This window comes from Physeter macrocephalus, chromosome 1 (genome assembly GCF_002837175.3).
Source record: "Physeter macrocephalus isolate SW-GA chromosome 1, ASM283717v5, whole genome shotgun sequence".
Classification (NCBI taxonomy): domain Eukaryota; kingdom Metazoa; phylum Chordata; class Mammalia; order Artiodactyla; family Physeteridae; genus Physeter; species Physeter macrocephalus.
The window spans coordinates 131038105-131059688 of record NC_041214.2 but is presented as its reverse complement, the minus strand read 5'-3'; the positions used below and the strand labels follow the sequence as shown (position 1 = coordinate 131059688).

At 34.4% G+C, this 21584-nt stretch overlaps 2 non-coding genes across 2 annotated transcripts; both read left to right on the top strand.

The window, feature by feature from the left end:
* The first annotated feature begins 14734 nt into the window (after positions 1–14734).
* Positions 14735–14841, top strand: LOC112064009 (U6 spliceosomal RNA). Its single transcript, XR_002891304.1, has one exon. It is a non-coding gene; the product is annotated as a U6 spliceosomal RNA (small nuclear RNA).
* Positions 14842–19496: 4655 nt separating this feature from the next.
* LOC112064008 (U6 spliceosomal RNA) lies at positions 19497–19603 on the top strand. Its single transcript, XR_002891303.1, has one exon. It is a non-coding gene; the product is annotated as a U6 spliceosomal RNA (small nuclear RNA).
* The last annotated feature ends 1981 nt before the right edge of the window (positions 19604–21584 follow it).

Sequence of the window (21584 nt, the reverse complement as noted above, 5' to 3'; positions counted from 1 at the left end):
TGTTAAAATAATAAAGATATAGTACTCTAGTATTTTACTAAAGGCAGACTAGAAACAGAGCCTTAAAAGTTAACTTGTTACAAAAGCAAATAAATGGATTTTTAAATTAACCATTGTCAAGGTGCATGAAATTAATATTGACAAAGAAAAGTACATAAATAATTTTGTTCAATGGGAAAAAAAGTAATACCTATTCCTGCAGCACTCTTACCATTTAATGCCTCTACTACTTGAAAGTAATTATCAGGAATGCCTCCTGTTGAGCAAAGATGTTGGGAGGAGACCTTCAGAACTAGATGAAGACTTGCCCTGTGCTGAAACAGAGGAATTTTCCTCTGTTAAGCAAAACTGACAATTAAGGTGGAGGGTCTTGGTTCCACTTAGTTTCATGGACATGGTGTGAGGCCTGCAAAAGTATATGCTCAGGTTTTCCTCTTGACCACCATATCTCTCATTCATCTTTGCAATTCTCTTTGAGGAAGTGCCTTTACAATCTCTAGTGCTTTGAAAGATGGAGCAATGTCCTTGATCCTCTAGAAATTCCCTAAGGAGCTGAAATTTTCCTACCTAGTTCTTAAGGATTGCACCAACCCATCACCTTCTCATTAGTTGCACCTCTCCGTTGGGAAAATGAAACCCCCCTAGTCAAAGCTGATATACAGACATTTGATTGATATAGGCCTTAACACAATATACCGTCATGTCTGTTGGCAGTTCACTTTATTGTCCACCGATGTCTATTTTCAATTAAAAAAATGAAGATCACATGCTAAGGAATTATACTGGGAAAGGCTTTGAATATAAGAATACATGTTCTTTGTTTCTATTAAACAAACTACACTATTGAAAGGGAGTAGTGTGTGTGACTTTAAAGATGTATATTATCTGCCCCCTACACACACACACACACACACACACACACACACACAAAGGACTTCTGTGGCTGCATTTCGCTGTGCATATTACGGACAGATAGAAAGGGAGAAGGAAATGTGAAAATGGAGGCATGTATCAGAGTGATATGGCCACAAGCCAAGTAATGCCAGTAGCGATAGGAAACTAATAAATATTCAAGAATTCCCCTCCCCCAAAAAAAGGACAGAGCACACATATTGCTCTAAAATGGATGTCAGAGTAATTTGGTATCTCTTGAGCTATCCTTTGTGTAAGGAAACTGTCAACTAAACAAATTATATTTACTCTTTTAGGGCTCAATCATGTTAGACCTACAAGAAATCTTAAATGATGAATCAAATTTTCTCATCTTGCAAATAAAGAAATTGAAGCATAGGTAGGCCAAGCGGTTTGCCAGAGTCTAAGCTAGTAAATAGAAAAGTTAAAGCTAGGAGTCATCTTCTAAGTTTTTGGTCCTATGTTTTTTCTAATAATGCTTTTTTTCCCTCTAATCTGACCTAGTCCCTAAAGTCTAATCAAGAGTATAGCTCTTATGTTCAGTGACATAATTTGATTAAATATCAAAATTTAAAGAATAAAGAACTCAAATCTTTTTTTACAACAATTTTAGTGCTTTGTCCCTTATACCACTGTTTCTCTTTAATCATGAGTCACTACTATGATGTGGATTTTTTTGGAGTGTGCCTATAAAACTTAAGAGTACTAAACTTAAGCACATTTTAATACATATTTGAGGTTGGCAATTTAATAGACAATAAAAGTGGTAGATGCAGTTGTGGATTTGTCTATAAAAACATTTAAGTATGATATGCTACCTAGCACATAGTTGAAGCTCTGTAACACTCTGTTAAATAAATGTATTCACTAAGTAGGTGCAGAAGCATGAAGAGCAACCATGTATTCAACCAAACCATGAACAGTAAATGGAGTTTCTGAAATGTCTCTCTCCTGGGACAAAGGATTTCTACAGGATATTTTTTGTGTTTGGGTTTGTGTATGTGAGACATAGCATGGAGTACTGGAAAGTGATTAGCTAGCTTGGGAGTTAGAAACTTGGATTTCTTAGTCTGTTTCTGTTGTAACTACCTGGAGAGGTTGCCTCTCTTGGGCCGTAACTTTGTAAAATATAAAATAAAGAATTTGGAATCAATGTGATCAATCTTGTGAAAAGAAATTCTTTTCTCAACAATGGTTGCATAGTTCTCTTTACCTAGTCCTTTGTATTAGTTTGTTATAAGGTGGCCGTAACAAAGTACCACACCCTAGTTTCAGCTTTTCCACTTCAAGCTGTATGATCTTGATTATGTCACTTCCTCTCTTTAGGCCTCAGAATTCTAATCCATAACATGGCCAAGTTGAACCAGATTGCCTTTTAAATCCAATCCAACTCTGACATGTGGAAGAAAGAAAATAAATTAATACAGATTCCAACGAAGTAGTAGCTAAAGCAAAAGGGTGGAGAGGCCATATGGAATAACTAATAAAACTAACCTGTGGTACTCAAACTGAGATATCAGTTCCTTCAATGATTTGATCTGGGAAGTATGATTCTAACAGTAAAATATTATTGTAAGTTGCAAGTGACTCTTTTAAAAATTTTTAAACACTTATGAGTATACTAAAATAGACTCTTTCCAAATTACTGAAAATATTATCCTCTCTTTCCCCTTATAAAATAGTTTCCTATTACCTACAGACGAATTTAGCCTCTGAATGTTTTTAATAGGCACACCATGGCTAAAAATAAATATCTGGCTTTAAAAGAAATGTGGTTTTTAAAAGAAAGAACAACAAAATGCCAAGAACACTTCTATAGCCAACTTCATGCTTTGCCTGCTTCAGGAAAAGACTAGTAAAAACAGGTGGCTCTAATCACCGTGCAATCTGGGATCTCCAGTTGGAGGTGGAAAGAACCTCAACCAGCTGCTTTCTCCTCTGATTAAAAATTCCTTCATATTAAACTCTTAACCTTTTGCTCTTATACTCTCATGCGTTTTGTACTTTTTTTTTTTTAATGGGCTTGGGGAAATGAACGGATTAGCAGCATCTTACCTCTGAGTCAGTAAGTTAATTAAAGAGTGTGGATATAAAATGAAATAATGAATTATTTAGCTGATAACAAATATCATATAAAATTCCATTTATTGGATAGTCAATTCGATTTTATTAGTTTTAGAATTATATAAATTATTTTTAACACGATGCAAAAACATTTAGTATTTATAGATTTATTTTTCATGTGGTATGTTTGTTGTTTTACAACCATATTTTTTTGTACTTTATGGAATGTTATAAATATCTGGTTGAAGAAGGGTGGTTTGATTAAGAAGGAAATGATACAGCTACTGAATCAGGAAGACATAAAAGGCTGAATGATTCCGGCATTTTTCCTTCCCTTTTTTCTCTAACCTGGAACAGTTGCTGACCCTTTTAAGAGTATCCTTTTCAAAGTTAATTCATTATATCAGATCACTCTAACTAGGAAGCAATTTGTTAAACACAAATAGCATTGGACAAATTTTCCTAACCCTCATTTGGCATGCCTCTTCCAGAAGGAAAAAAATTCTATGAGGTATATACAATTACTTAATTCAAGCCTTAAGGAAAAAAGCACTCCCGATTAAGAGTTCAGGTTAGTCTCAGTTCTGTTTCTCTCCTTCACCAATTCAACTTTATCAGCATTTATCACTCCTCTGTGTACAGGATGACCATACATTCAGATTTTCCCAGGACAGTCCCTATTTAAACCTGCTGCTCTGTCATCTGTCTGGTGATTATTCCCTTTCACTCTAAAAAGTGTTTGGAAAGTAAGTTATATGGTCCCTTTACTACCATACATATACTCTATAGGCCTTCCACAAAGTTATCCCTAGCTAACTTTAAAATGAGGATATTCTCTACCATTGCCTTCAAATTTGAATATTTCAGAATATGCTGTCTTTTCCCCTCTGAACTAGACCTTATGATGTTATTGTGTAATTGTGTAATTATTGAGTAATAAGGTATAGTAATATTGTGTTATCACTTCTCCTTACCTAAAGGAGTATTCTTAAGAGATTTACAGAAAGGCAAAGCCCAGTGACCTTCTGGAAATGCAAACACTACCTTGTTAAATTTGTGACTTTGTATAATGCAATAAGCTAAGCAGAGCATGGTAGGAAGAACATAGTAGCTAGAATATAGTCTGGCTGAGTTGTGATCCTGGGCAAATTTAACTTCTTTAAGCCTCCATTTCCTCTTCTATAATTTGAGGATAATGACATTTTTTTGAATGATGGTTTTAAGATTTGAGGCATTATATATTAAGTGTTCAGAACTGTGCCTGGCGCACAACCAGTGCAGAAAACATGGAAGCAGCTATAATTATCATTTTTTGTTGGATAAGATTACTGGACATTTATGGGTATCAATGGAGTAAAAGAGTTTCTTTTCCATCTTCAAGAGAAAATTCTCTAAACCGTGTAGTTTGGTAGAGTTCAATCCAAGTTGAACTTCGTAATGTGGTTGACTCTGATTCCAGAGATTAGTATTCAGTTCAAATGTTTAAAAAGTATGGATTTTAAGCACTTAACCAGTTAGAACTAATGATGGAACAAAAAACCTGAATTATCCTTTAAAGAGATTATCCTTTATGTAATTACTTTGCTTATGATGAATTTGAGCAAATTTAAAATGAACAATACATTGGAAGAATCAGCTTGTAAAATAATTTTTTTAAAAAAAGATCTTTGATTTGTCAAGTAACAAACTTCTGTCCTCAACAATAGAAAAAATTTTCAATATCTTAAGAAAGAATTGCTCATTTAATAAAATGTATAATTCAATATACCTTTATATAAGTCAAATATTTATCTCATAAAATAAAGCATCGTATGTTCTTTAATTACTTTTGTTCTTTCTCTACAACAAGAATTCCAACTTTTATTTGTTCCCTTAACATAAGCAAGCTGTTTTGAGAGGCAAGTTATGTTGAAAATATGTTCCAGATTTACACTGATGTTCAGTATGAACTGCAAACAACCATCTTTTGGTCAGATCACACGTTACACAATGTATTCCAAGTTTGGAATTGAAAATGAGGGTCATTATGGAGGAACATTTTTTCAATTTTTAATCAGCAAGTGTGACTTCAAATCCTAGTCTCACCTGTGATTTTGAAAATTTGCTACTTGTCTGCATTTCAACATTCTCAAGATCCTGTTTTTTATGCCTCATGTTAAAGCACATTTCTTTTTGGAGGTTGTACAGGCTTAATGGCCAAATGTTCTACAATGAGGAAAAAAAGATGCAAAATGTGTTCCCAGAGTTACCTACAGCATCATGCTATTTTCATTTGTATTTCAATAATGACAAAGTGTGGTGTGTTCCCAACCTAGCTCCCTCCCTCATATATTTTTAAATTGCATTGTTCATGATGCCTGTTTTTAATCCTTGTTGTAACAAGGTAAGATAATTTGGTAAATTAATTAAACTGAGTGAATTCCCTATTCAAAGTTAGTTAGCATTTACATACCAGTTAACTATCCTAGGCTTTCTTAAACAAAGGCAGTAACATGTAAAAATTGTCCTCCTTCAAAGACAATTGAAAACGCTGTCTTTAATGCATGAATATTCTTAACATCAATTATACACTAAAAGGTTTTGTCATACCTGTTGATTTTAAGTTATTACAAAGCAGACAAGTTGAAAGCATTTGTCTAATGATACCAACTATTCATTCTGTCTACAGAGATGTTGTGAGACTCAAAGTGAAATAATGTGTGCAAAATTACTTTGTATGATAAAGTGATATATGTAAAGCTTATTCACTCAATATTAATATTGAATGTCTAACATGTGCCAGCCACTGTCATAGGCACTTAATAACAGTCTACAACTACTACTAACTGTCCATTATTTAATTCAAATTCGACTGTATAGATATAGATATGGATATAGGTAGCAATTATATGTATGAATTGCTACTCCTTCTTGATTACTTATTCAATCCCTTCCATTTGAAATTTTTCTCACCTTTATTCCTTTATGTGTTTTCCTCCTGTTCAAGATTTGATTCATGCTCTTTAAACCAACTAATGAAAACAAATGCAAAGGTCTATACTACAGTTTTCAAGGTTATCCTAAGCCTACAGTGTCCTGTCCCCAAAATCTGTGCTTCCCAGATTTTAATGTCCATAGGAATCACCTGAGAATCTTGTGGATTCTGATTCAGTGGGATGTGAAATTCTCCATTTCTAACAAGCTGCCACCTGATGCCCATGCTTCTGCTCTACAGAGCACACGATGAGGGGCTTCCCTGGTGGCGCAGTGGTTGAGAGTCCGCCTGCCGATGCAGATGACGCGGGTTCGTGCCCCGGTCCGCGAGGATCCCACGTGCCGCGGAGCGGCTGGGCCCGTGAGCCATGGCCGCTGAGCCTGCGCGTCCGGAGCCTGTGCAAGAGCACACTTTGGGGAGCAACCCCCCATTGTATTGAGACTGAGGATTGGTGCCCCACTTGGCCTGTAAAACTATTTTCCTGCATCCCATTTATTTTCAACATTCTTCTTATAAATGATGAAATCTTTGAGCTGCAAACAACATCCTGCATACTTATCCTACTTTAACACATGCCGTGTGCAGATAATTTTAACCGCAAAGGATCTTTGTTTCATACCTGATCTAGGAAACTCACACTCACTTTAATTAGCTAGTTCATATGCAGTAAAATCACAGGAGCCAGGTGAATTGAACTCCATGTGTTTTGTCCCTGGAGAATTAACATGTAGAATCCATTCTCCCTGCTGCTTGCCCTGCCTTGATTACTATATGTAATGCAAATACTGGATGATTCCAACATAACCCAACACATGCCATGGCAAAGTTAAATTAAGTCAACACCGGATTTCAGTCTAGTTCCATTTATGTTGCCTTTTGTATTAAGCATCCATGGTTTGTTTCAATATGCTTCCTCTCTGCTCAAAATTCTATTTGTAACTTATGTAGTTTTGACTACTTTTAAATATTTTAGTTGCACTTTTTCCATTGTTTAAAAGTATCACCACAGAAATGTTATAACAACTTCTGCTTTTCAATTATTTCAGTTACATCATTAATATTAAATGACCAGATAAATATTTGTATATACAAAATATAAATATTTTTATATATAAACTCCTGATCATAATAGAAAAGGCTTCAAATCCTGGCTCTTATTTAATTTTCCACACTCATCTTCTTTAACCACATATGTATCTTACACCTTAGCCTTATAAATTTAACTCGATTTTTTAATTTAAACTTTTCTCTAATATATGTGTTGGAATGCCGCGTGTTTGGTCAGGGAGAGGTCTGGCCACCTTGTTAGTCAAAGATGCTCCTCTAACCTGAATTCTCTGCAGCCATTTCTTTAACCCCATTCTTTAACCTTCAGTAAAGCCCTTCCATAGCCAACCCTGTGCATAATTCAGTTATAACAACTTAGCAACATTTTTTCCAACTCTGTTATTACTTTTTGCCTTTCCTAATAGACTTGAGGGCAGTTTTTTTCTTTAATTAGTTGCACTTGCAGTACTTAGGTTTGGGACTCTCACATAGCAGTACTCAGTTATATTTTGTTGATTTTTTAATGAATGATATGTACCTAAATTTTAAATATTAAATATATGACACTTTTCTTATTTCCAAGTCCAGTGTAGTTCTAGCATGAAAACTGTATACCTGGCTGTCCAGGAAAACATAGGGAAATGATAACTTTTCATAAAGTTTCAGAAGGAGTGACAGGATATAATAGGGTATACCAGAGCCAGACTGAACCCAGATTTTGGTGTTTATTTAAATGGTTATAAATTCTTTGACACTCCTACCGTTGAGATATGGGGTGTACGTCACCTCCCTTTGAATCTGGGCAGGATTGTGACTACTTCAACCAATCAAATATGGTGGTGGTGATGCTGGATGATTTCCAAGGCTAGTTCATTAAAGGACATTTAGCTTCCACCTGGTTTTTTTGGCACTCTCACTCTGGGGGAAGCCATACAGCACGTAAGAAATCCAGCTACCCTGAGACCTTCATGTTGGAGAGGCCATGTGTAGGTACTCCAGTCGAAAGCCCCCAGGTGAACTCCTAGCCAAGAGCCAGCATTACCTATCAGCCAAATTATGGGACACCTTGGAAGCTCAGTTAGGTAAAATTCATTTGACTGCAGCCAACCACAACTGACATCAGATTACAACTGCATGAGAGACTCCAAGAGCAAACGACCCAGCCAAGCTCTTCTCCATTTCCTGACCCACAAAATAGGGAGCAAATTAAACTGTTTTAAGCCACTCAATTTAGGGGTAATTTGTTACACAGCAACAGTAAATAGAACCAATCAGAGTCACAACCAGGACCCTGGTCCCTACTCGATCTGTATGCCTCCAGCAAAGTCACTCTTCCTCTTTAAGTCTTAATTAGTCTTGGTAGCTATCAACAATAATGACTTATATTTTCAAAAACTATTATCAACATTATCATGTTTCTAAATTCAGAGATAAAATAGCTATCATTATTATCTCTCCAACTGTGGCCTGACATTTCAGGGGTAGGCTTTTGCCACATAAGAACTTGAACACAAACCTTACTCCAGGTTCTCTTTAGCCAAAGGAAATTCTGACCTAGATATTTGCATACACCCTTGCCTCTAATTCACTTCACCTATAAGTGAGCATTACCAGTTCAATGGATGATCGCCAAAGTCTGATCTAGCTCTATGATTCCAAGATTCTATAATCTTCTAATAATAATATCTTTCGACTTTATGAACTTAGAGTAGGAAGTAACAATGTGAGCATGGAGGCTAGCAGTTTTTAAAAATGGAGTCTTGCTATGAAGTATGGGGAAGAAAGTCACAGAAAGGAAATGTAAGTGATGGCTTGCTTGAGAAATGAAAAGACAAGCAATAATTCATTGAAAATAGGTGAGCGAGGCAAAGTGGTGGCATTTTTTCCCAGTCGTTATTTTTATAATGGGAAACATGACTCACATTCCCCTACTTTGGACAATGTGCTTGCCAAAACTCCTGAACTGTCATGATTTTACTGATATCCTCAATGGATATTTTCCTTAAAAACAAAGTGGGAGTGAAGGTGCAGTAATTTCTAAATAGGCTAAGCTCTCGTTGGGATAAATGGATAAAGGAACAATAGCTAACGATTTACCATAAATCATTTATTAATATTTTCCATTGCTCTCTGGTGGGTAATTGACTACTCTGAGGACACATATAGGACTAGGGAACTATAGACAATGTATCTTGGCTCTAATATTGACTCGTTGAATGACAATAGGAGAGCAACTGAGCCTACATAGCTTGAAAAATGGAAGAATTTCTATAAGGTGAAATATCATTCCCATTTCACATTGTTTATAAAATTTAAAAAGAGATTACTGAATTAATACTTAGAAAAAAGATAAGTTACCTATATGATAAATATAGGAAAATTAACCATACTAACTGAAACGCAAAACAAAGGTGATTAAAGACACCTAAAATAATTGACATCATTTGAATTCTGCTTTCAGCTTATTTTCTTTGTATTAACTCATCTATCAACAAGTATGACAAAAACCTTTTAGTTAAGTGATTGAAGTTCAGAATACTTATGCATTAAGAATGATGCTTTCAATTATCTTCTAAGAATGGATGACTTTTATATTTTATTGCCTTTGTTGTATTAAAAAACCTGAAATATGTAACTCCTATGTAAATACTTATTAAAGTTCCTAGATTAGTGGGATTAGCCAGTCAAGATCCATAAAGTAATTAGTAAGCAATTAATTATCTAATCATACATCTTCTTCCAAGAATGATTTAAAGTGGGCATCATGAATATTGTTATTTATAACATATGGATGACATAGATTCGTAACGTATTAAACATTATAATTAAGTAAATAGAAATGGAAATAAAATTTTGTTTTAAATGACACAAAGAATAAACATATCCTATATTTCTTTTTCTTCCATATACTACTTTGGACCAATTTAGTCCAGAACAACCTCCATAAAGAAAAGTGCATACAAAGTTGATTTTTATAAAATACTTTTCAGGGTGTAATGCTGGTTTTTGTTTGTTTGTTTATTTCTGTTTTTCTCTGTTGGTTTTTCTTTGTGAATTAAACTTGTCATTGTTCTAGTTTTGAAGTAATGTATCATATTGGCATGTATGTAGGATGATATAAGAGAAGTGCATCTCATAGATATTTTAGCCTCCACTTCAATATGTCCATTCATAGATACAGAATGTCATTGAAGTGCCCACATTATCAAATAATGGTAATCAAATATTAATTTTCAATTGCTATTTTGTGCACATTAGCTTTTGATGAACGTGGAATCTACTTTTTTGGATTTTTTTTACTGAAGATAGGCAAAAGGGACAATATTTTTGGTAGCAAAGAAATATCTATTTAAATTGGTACACTAATATAATATTAAAATTTGCTTTTATCGCATTGGAACTGATACAGTAGGTATTGATAACTTCTTATAGCAATCCAAAAAGTGTTCTATAATCAGTATATTTATCAGTATATCAGTATTCTACAATAAAATATAAAGGAACACATTAATGGAATAAGTTTGAAAAATGCAGATAAAATAGTTATGTGTGTGTTTCTTTTTAATTGGAGACCTCATAAATGTGATATACTAATCTTCACTGAACTTCCTCAGAATGCCCCAAACTTATTTTGTTCAATGCACACTTTTTCTCACATCTTTGTGAGGTCAGAGTTCTGCAAAACACAATTTGGAATAATCTGCTCTATGCAGCATTTTCTAATGCAAACAATCTCATTTTCCCATTCTGTCACTAACAGATGGATCTCACTATCTTTTTTCAGTGTTTCTAGAGTTTCACTGTCTTGTTTTCCTTTCTTGATTTAAATCAAGTTGAAGTTGACTTTTAATCTTTTCTTTTTTCTAGAAGTATTTATTAGATAAAAAGTTACCTGAAACTTTAGCATGTTTCATTGGTAAATGACAGAGAAATATATTAGAAAACTATAGACTACGTAGTATGAAGTAAAAAATTACTTTATATTTGAGATGAAAAGTTTTCTAAATAAGTGACTTGTCAAGATTTAATATAATCAAAATTTAGTTGAAATTAATAATCATGTTAAACTACAGGCTAGTTCAGTTAACAAAATTGTATCTTATAAATCTAGGTAGTCATTTTAAATATAATTTATTTTCCTTTTTTTAAAGCATCTGTGAAATGATGTTTTATTTCAGTGTTTAGCAACACAGACACACAAACACACACAGACACACATATCCATAGATAGTCATTTTTTTTGCATTAGTAAACTTATCCATATGTCTAGATCAGATTAAGGAAGTTTTCTATGTAGTAACTTTATATATTTGAAGATTGTTAAATAAAAATAAAATTTGTTAATTTAAATCTTCAGTTTATTACTTGTTCAAAATTTTATAGATTAAGTAGAAAAATATCAGCAAAAACATCTAAGTTAAAAGAGCATCATATACTTTTTTTTTCCTCTAAATGTGACTTTCCACCATGGCCATAGAGACTCAGCAAAACTTATGGCAGTGCTCTACAACCAAAACCCAAAGTTTTGTTGACTGGCCCATTGTTCATCTTGGTTTGGTACATGTAATGGTCAAAGTATAGCTGTATCTAGCTATACTCAATGAAATGTAAGTGAAAACCAATATATGTAGCAGTTCTTCTCATTTAATACACATTCAAATCACTTGGGAATCTTGTCAAAATTAAGATCCTAATTCAGTAGGTCTGGAGTAGGGCCTGGGAGTCTTCCTTTCTAACTAACACCCAAATGATGATGATGATGATGATGGTGATGAGTTAGTTGGTCAGCTGTACAGCTCAGGGCTCTATCAGTGATCTACATTGACCAATTCTGTACATATGATTTATCATTTATTGTTTATAATCAGTTATTGTTCACCTGTAAATCATAATTCAGAACAAAAGCCAAAATAAAACCACAGTGAGAGGCAAAAAGACAATGGTCGTTTCTTATTAACTAGCAATCATTTATTGTTATGCTTGAAATCTGTGTTTAATATTTGCTTCGTATTCTTCAAAATGTAGTCTTCACAATGAGCTCCCCATCTGTAATTCCTTTGTTGTCTCTTACCAAGTAGTCCAGACCCTGCTAAAATTCATCCCTGATGTTTCAGTATATATCCAGGTAGGTAAATTATTCTCCCATGATGTCCATTGCAGGGACATATTCTGTTTTTTAAATTAATTTTTATGGGAGTATAGTTGCTTTTCAATGTTGTGTTAGTTTCTACTGTACCGCGAAGCGAATCAGCTATACGAATACATATATCACCTCTTTTTTGGATTTCCTTACCGTTTAGGTCACCACAGAGCATTGAGTAGAGTTCCCTGTGCTATACAGTAGGTTCTCATTAGTTATCGATTATGTACATAGTAGTGCATCTATGTCAATCCCAATCTCCCATTGAGTTGTAATTCTTGGTGTGACTGTATCACAATTTCACAGTCTCCCTATGGGTTTTCTGCTGTGCTAATTCTGTTGGTGGTGGTTCATTGTGTTAGGCGAGCAATGCTGTAAGGGGCATTTTGGGGCATGAATGTTTTTTTTCCATATTCCTGATTATTTTTATCAAGTTAGCATTCTGTATGGGAACTATTGTGTTTTTTAAAGGACCTCTGCACATATTGCTAAACTGCTTCCCAAGGAAATTGTATCCTCCCCACACTATCTTTCAGATTGCGCATTTTGCTGCAGTTCAGCCAATACTGACCTCTTTTTCTAAAGACTTCTCTAATCAGGAAAAATATCTTATTTATTACATTTAATTCCCATTCATACATTCAAAATTTAACTCTTACCTGGTGATGAATGCTTTGTAACATCACTTTTCTTTCTTTCCTTTAGTTTTCTTCTTTAGTGTTGATCCTTCTTTCTTTTCTCTTGCGCTACCTAAATTCCCTTCAAGTTTTTCTTTTCTGTGTAATCTGTCTTTCTACTTCTTCAGCCTGCTTTTCCAAATCTATGCCCTGCCACTCTCCCAACCAAGTCTTGCTTTAGCCAGATTTCTCTATTGTTCCCACCCACATATCTTGCAAATTTCACTTCCATCCCTGTGCAGGTTTCCCTCACTTGACATGGTATCCCAGGCCTTTCTTTTATCTTTTAAGATAGCAGTTTCTCTTTGAGAAAATTTCCCCCTGACTACAGCATGCAGTGATCTGTCCTCACTCTGTCTACAGGGCTCATTTTGCACTTTTCATAAGCTAATTTATATCTTTAGTTAAATCGTCATGTGTGTGTTCTGTCACCCTATGTGGACTGCCAGGCCTTGCAGGCACAGATGCTGTTTAGTTCTTTAGGCACCCCCTCGCCACCCTGTGTACTCCAAACACACACCTAGAACAGTTCCCACATCCTGGAGAACTGAGTACTCAGCAAAATGTTCATGTTTGATCACTCTCGTGGTTCTTTTTCTGTCTGGTCTCCATGTCCTTTTGCTTTTCCCTTTCTTACTACGGGTTTTCTCCTTCAGTGATAAAGAATCACTTGATGTATTCATTTCGGAAACAGTGTTCCTTACTTGCCCCCACCCCCGTCTCTGAAACATTATCCTGTGCCCTCTTCATAATGTGTTTTGTTCAAGTGCCACAGTATCTTTGAGTCTTCGGAAATTGATTAGCTAATTTTCTCATATCAATTCTCACTGTATATTTTTGGTTTCTTGACAGACTAGTCTGTCTTACTTTCTCTTATTACACGTCTTACTGCCCGCCTTCTCTTATGCCACCACACCCCGCACCATGTTTTATAACCCTTACTGGCTTCTCTGAGGTGTGAGGTCCTCTCCACGTTCCAGGGGACCGGGAATATACAGGTGAAGAATTTAGACATAAAGCACTGAGTAGTGAAATTTGGGCCCTTAATGCACCAGAAGGAGATCAGGAGGAGAGAGACAGATGGAAGCTAGTGTACTCAAGAAAGGCATTATTAATGGGGGTGAGATTTATTTATGGATGTTGAAGGATGCATAACATTTACATGGGGCGTGGGGAAAGAGAGGGTGTTTACCAGTGGGAACAAGAATAAACAGAGTTTCAAGAACTGGTGATGGTAGTGGTGCTGGTAGTATTTGGTGGAAGTGAACATGGTACATTAGAGGGAAATTGAGGATAATAAGGACATCTAGGCTTAAAATGGGCAAGAGGGGGGCATAATTATCTCTTACAAAGAAGTCAGTCTATGCTTATGTGGAGAAGTTGATCACAAATATCTGATCTGAAGCCCCTTGCTAGGCCTGCTATGTGGTGTTTTTTCTTTAGCTTCCTCCCTGCTGCTGCTCCTTTATCTCTTATTAACCCTCCTACTGGAAATGCCATCATATATAGACTTATTGAAGTTTTCACGAGGAATTTCCCAAACATTGCCTCATTTGATACTTAGAATAATTTTGGGTCAGTGTCGTTACACTAATTTAAAAATAGGGGGGCTTCCCTGGTGGCGATGTATGTATGTATGTATTTATTTAGCAGGCACATGTTGCAAAGGCTACAGAGGAACAAAGAATGTAAGGGAGAGAGGGGAAGGATTAAGTTTAAAACACATGGGTATTGACAAAGTTGTTTTTCTAAAACTATTTTTTTCGAATAACCGTAAGTGTGAACCAGAGAAAATAGAAATAGATGCTATATGGTAAGAAACATACAGCACAATGCCTGTACCTCAGGTGATTTTGTCTTACAAGTTAATGGCAGCAATCTGTGTTGGATACAGGGCACCAGTAAAAGAAGTATACTACGGTGCTCGCTTCGGCAGCACATATACTAAAATTGGAACGATACGGAGAAGATTAGCATGGCCCCTGCACAAGGATGACACGCAAATTCGTGAAGCGTTCCATATTTTTTAACGCACCATTGTAAAGCAATTATACTCCAATAAAGATGTTAAAAAAAAAAAAAAAAATTTAAAAAGAGATTACTGAATTAATACTTAGAAAAAAGATAAGTTACCTATATGATAAATATAGGAAAATTAACCATACTAACTGAAACGCAAAACAAAGGTGATTAAAGACACCTAAAATAATTGACATCATTTGAATTCTGCTTTCAGCTTATTTTCTTTGTATTAACTCATCTATCAACAAGTATGACAAAAACCTTTTAGTTAAGTGATTGAAGTTCAGAATACTTATGCATTAAGAATGATGCTTTCAATTATCTTCTAAGAATGGATGACTTTTATATTTTATTGCCTTTGTTGTATTAAAAAACCTGAAATATGTAACTCCTATGTAAATACTTATTAAAGTTCCTAGATTAGTGGGATTAGCCAGTCAAGATCCATAAAGTAATTAGTAAGCAATTAATTATCTAATCATACATCTTCTTCCAAGAATGATTTAAAGTGGGCATCATGAATATTGTTATTTATAACATATGGATGACATAGATTCGTAACGTATTAAACATTATAATTAAGTAAATAGAAATGGAAATAAAATTTTGTTTTAAATGACACAAAGAATAAACATATCCTATATTTCTTTTTCTTCCATATACTACTTTGGACCAATTTAGTCCAGAACAACCTCCATAAAGAAAAGTGCATACAAAGTTGATTTTTATAAAATACTTTTCAGGGTGTAATGCTGGTTTTTGTTTGTTTGTTTATTTCTGTTTTTCTCTGTTGGTTTTTCTTTGTGAATTAAACTTGTCATTGTTCTAGTTTTGAAGTAATGTATCATATTGGCATGTATGTAGGATGATATAAGAGAAGTGCATCTCATAGATATTTTAGCCTCCACTTCAATATGTCCATTCATAGATACAGAATGTCATTGAAGTGCCCACATTATCAAATAATGGTAATCAAATATTAATTTTCAATTGCTATTTTGTGCACATTAGCTTTTGATGAACGTGGAATCTACTTTTTTGGATTTTTTTTACTGAAGATAGGCAAAAGGGACAATATTTTTGGTAGCAAAGAAATATCTATTTAAATTGGTACACTAATATAATATTAAAATTTGCTTTTATCGCATTGGAACTGATACAGTAGGTATTGATAACTTCTTATAGCAATCCAAAAAGTGTTCTATAATCAGTATATTTATCAGTATATCAGTATTCTACAATAAAATATAAAGGAACACATTAATGGAATAAGTTTGAAAAATGCAGATAAAATAGTTATGTGTGTGTTTCTTTTTAATTGGAGACCTCATAAATGTGATATACTAATCTTCACTGAACTTCCTCAGAATGCCCCAAACTTATTTTGTTCAATGCACACTTTTTCTCACATCTTTGTGAGGTCAGAGTTCTGCAAAACACAATTTGGAATAATCTGCTCTATGCAGCATTTTCTAATGCAAACAATCTCATTTTCCCATTCTGTCACTAACAGATGGATCTCACTATCTTTTTTCAGTGTTTCTAGAGTTTCACTGTCTTGTTTTCCTTTCTTGATTTAAATCAAGTTGAAGTTGACTTTTAATCTTTTCTTTTTTCTAGAAGTATTTATTAGATAAAAAGTTACCTGAAACTTTAGCATGTTTCATTGGTAAATGACAGAGAAATATATTAGAAAACTATAGACTACGTAGTATGAAGTAAAAAATTACTTTATATTTGAGATGAAAAGTTTTCTAAATAAGTGACTTGTCAAGATTTAATATAATCAAAATTTAGTTGAAATTAATAATCATGTTAAACTACAGGCTAGTTCAGTTAACAAAATTGTATCTTATAAATCTAGGTAGTCATTTTACATATAATTTATTTTCCTTTTTTTAAAGCATCTGTGAAATGATGTTTTATTTCAGTGTTTAGCAACACAGACACACAAACACACACAGACACACATATCCATAGATAGTCATTTTTTTTGCATTAGTAAACTTATCCATATGTCTAGATCAGATTAAGGAAGTTTTCTATGTAGTAACTTTATATATTTGAAGATTGTTAAATAAAAATAAAATTTGTTAATTTAAATCTTCAGTTTATTACTTGTTCAAAATTTTATAGATTAAGTAGAAAAATATCAGCAAAAACATCTAAGTTAAAAGAGCATCATATACTTTTTTTTTTCCTCTAAATGTGACTTTCCACCATGGCCATAGAGACTCAGCAAAACTTATGGCAGTGCTCTACAACCAAAACCCAAAGTTTTGTTGACTGGCCCATTGTTCATCTTGGTTTGGTACATGTAATGGTCAAAGTATAGCTGTATCTAGCTATACTCAATGAAATGTAAGTGAAAACCAATATATGTAGCAGTTCTTCTCATTTAATACACATTCAAATCACTTGGGAATCTTGTCAAAATTAAGATCCTAATTCAGTAGGTCTGGAGTAGGGCCTGGGAGTCTTCCTTTCTAACTAACACCCAAATGATGATGATGATGATGATGGTGATGAGTTAGTTGGTCAGCTGTACAGCTCAGGGCTCTATCAGTGATCTACATTGACCAATTCTGTACATATGATTTATCATTTATTGTTTATAATCAGTTATTGTTCACCTGTAAATCATAATTCAGAACAAAAGCCAAAATAAAACCACAGTGAGAGGCAAAAAGACAATGGTCGTTTCTTATTAACTAGCAATCATTTATTGTTATGCTTGAAATCTGTGTTTAATATTTGCTTCGTATTCTTCAAAATGTAGTCTTCACAATGAGCTCCCCATCTGTAATTCCTTTGTTGTCTCTTACCAAGTAGTCCAGACCCTGCTAAAATTCATCCCTGATGTTTCAGTGTATATCCAGGTAGGTAAATTATTCTCCCATGATGTCCATTGCAGGGACATATTCTGTTTTTTAAATTAATTTTTATGGGAGTATAGTTGCTTTTCAATGTTGTGTTAGTTTCTACTGTACCGCGAAGCGAATCAGCTATACGAATACATATATCACCTCTTTTTTGGATTTCCTTACCGTTTAGGTCACCACAGAGCATTGAGTAGAGTTCCCTGTGCTATACAGTAGGTTCTCATTAGTTATCTATTTTATACATAGTATCAATAGTGTATGTATGTCTGAATTGGGAGATTGGGACATATTCTTTTATTTAAAGTAATCTGGCTTTAGAAAAAGATCTGCTCAATAACTTAGTCATGTTTGCTCATGTCTTCCATGGTTAGTGTCTAGATACCTATCATTGTTCTCTCCATCCTACCATCTCTCTTAAGTGTCCACTTTCTTTCTTTCTTTTTTTTTTTTTTTTGGCAGTACGCAGGCCTTTCACACTGTTGTGGCCTTTCCTGTTGCGGAGCACAGGCTCCGGACGCGCAGGCTCAGCGGCCATGGCTCACGGGCCCAGCCGCTCCGCGGCATGTGGGATCTTCCTGGGACCGGGGCACGAACCCGTGTCCCCTGCATCGGCAGGTGGACTCTCAACCACTGCGCCACCAGGGAAGCCGCCATCCTGGGACCGGGGCACGAACCCGTGTCCCCTGCATCGGCAGGTGGACTCTCAACCACCGCGCCACCAGGGAAGCCGCCACTTTCTATTTTTAAATAAATACTGGAAGCTTCCAAGGAAGACAATTGCCATTTAAAAATACATATTTTGGGGCTTCCCTGGTGGCGCAGTGGTTGCGCGTCCGCCTGCCGAAAATCAAAAAAATAAAAATACATATTTTTCACTTAATTGTCAACTTCCTATTTTATTCAAAACTAATTTTAATGAGATATTATTATCTAAGTATAGCAGTTTTTTAAAATGATGATCATACCATGTTTTACCTCATTCATTTGACTGAATATTATTCCAAAAATAACTAAATCGGGTATAATTCTAGAATAAAATATTCACAGATTTTGTCAATTCACAGGGTTTTTCTAAGTGGATGTAAAATTCAAACAGCTTGGGAGTATAAACTATGATTAAATTATAAATCCACTTGCCTAACTTTCTGCTCATATTTTCTCTCTTCCTTGTTCCCTCTTTTTCTCTTCATTGTTTCTCATTTGAAATATTCTATTTATTTAATGTACAGATGGAAAATACAGCCTCTCATCATAGCGTTGCCCTTTTTTCCTAGATGATGATGATTAATCAATTACGAATTTATGAAAAAGAAACACCTGGCCCACTTCCATAAACAAACAGGTTTCCTGTGGTTTTCAGAGCAGCTGAGGGTATTTCAAAGGGTCAGGAGCCTCTGTGAGTAACATTCTCTTCACAGTGTGACTTCCCCACATGCCTGGTTCTCACAAATATGCACCCTTACACCCAACATACAAGTATGTATGTATGTATGTATTTATTTATTTAGCAGGCACATGTTGCAAAGGCTACAGAGGAACAAAGAATGTAAGGGAGAGAGGGGAAGGATTAAGTTTAAAACACATGGGTATTGACAAAGTTGTTTTTCTAAAACTATTTTTTTCGAATAACCGTAAGTGTGAACCAGAGAAAATAGAAATAGATGCTATATGGTAAGAAACATACAGCACAATGCCTGTACCTCAGGTGATTTTGTCTTACAAGTTAATGGCAGCAATCTGTGTTGGATACAGGGCACCAGTAAAAGAAGTATACTACGGTGCTCGCTTCGGCAGCACATATACTAAAATTGGAACGATACGGAGAAGATTAGCATGGCCCCTGCACAAGGATGACACGCAAATTCGTGAAGCGTTCCATATTTTTTAACGCACCATTGTAAAGCAATTATACTCCAATAAAGATGTTAAAAAAAAAAAAAAAAAAAAGAAGTATACTACGATACCTCCTTGAGCTGTTCTTCCAGACCTCCTTTCTTGCCCTTGACTACACTTCTGTAGAAAATTCGGTTGGTATGTTTTCACATCCAAGGGGGGTGATAGCATAAATATTAAATTTATGGTACTGTGATATTTTCTTCCTTTTGATACCTTCTATATATATTTTACCTTTCTTGCCTTAAATGCAAATTTCTTTTAAAAGGTTGGGTCCAAGAGCATTGCCACCCAGTCCTTTAAGGCTTTGTGTTTAGTAGAGCAGCTACTAATCACATGTCCAAATTGAGGTGTGTTAGTATAAAACATAACCAGGTTTTAATGACTTAGAACACATGAAAGAATGGGAAATATGTTATTAATAATTTTTTAGAATGATTGTATGTTGAAATGATATCATTTTGGATATATTGGGTTAAGTAAGAGATATTGTTAACATTAGTTTCATCTGTTCCGTTTTAATGTTTTAATATGGTTACTAGAAACTTTAAAACTACATTTGTGGCTCACATGATATTTCTTTTGGACAGTACTGATATAAGGTTTTTTTTTTTAATTCTGCAATGTGCAATATTGTTTTCTTATTTTGATAATGTCATTCCCAATCAATATGAATCCTGAAAAAACCTCCTCAAACATGGTAAAAACCTCACAATAAAGATCATTTTCCCAAACCATATATTTAAGTCAAACTCAAAGTTAGCATCTATTTTCTAAAGCACTTAAGTATCATAAAGTACTCAAATTTAGAAAAGTGATTTTTCATTCTTAGCCTTAAACAGTAATCAACAACATTATGCAAAATGACTATATGCTTTTTATAAATTAAAAATAATTCTTTGAAAATAAGTTTAAAATTGAGGGGAAAAGTATGATAGAAAAATTTTTAAATACTATATTTGCTATTTTTAAACATGGCATTTTCTTATTAATTTATAGCTAAGTATTCTCTCATTTCTTGTAAAATGCTTAGTATAACACTAATTTTTACTCTCTTACTTTGAAAAAATATATTAATCCTGATTTTAAAATTACAATAGAAATGTTGAAGATACTCACAAACATGTATTGCCACCAGCATATTAATACATGCCTTAATCATAGTAGGGTAAAGAGGTATTTCAACATTATTTAGTAAACAACAGAAATCAGCATAAGACAAATCTGCTCTGGGCCCTCTCCTCTCCAGGCATGTAGAGTGAGACAGCAAAACTGCCTCATATAATGTGGGCTGTGTTTATAAGGCAGCCTTATTCCATAAATTTTTTTACGAGATCTTTATATTTAACTTACAGTGCTGTTCTCCAGAATCCATAATAGTCATATCTAAAGAGATACTTTGACAAAGGCAGAGTGCTTTCTCTAGATTATTTTTTTGTTAGTCACCAAATAATCATGAAGAGTAATAAAAACATATATGTGTGTATGTATATATATACATATATACATACACACACACGCACGCAGGCGCACACACACATATATTTTTAAAAACACCTATTCGGTACATTTTTCCATGGTTAGTGTAGTACACCCCCCAGCACAACATCATACCTCATAATTTTTAAGTTTTCTTTCAGGATCCACATTAAGGAAGTAGATCTTGATTTTTCTACTCACTCTGAGTTTTGTTAAGATTTACCTTACGTTTACTTTGTTCTTAGTGGACTATTGAGTTAGCAGAGAAGTGAAGTGAGCACAGAGTGGTCAGTGCATTACAATTTACTACCTTTTAAGGTGTGCTATAATCATTGTCTCATGGTGATTTGCCAGAGTGGACTATTACTGAATCATGTTAATGATTTGTACCAGTTCCAGAGGATTCAACTGGTTTCCATTTTCATTAGTGAGAATCTCTGTCCTTAACAGTCAATGATTTATACTTAAGTCAACAACTGACACAAAGAAATTTG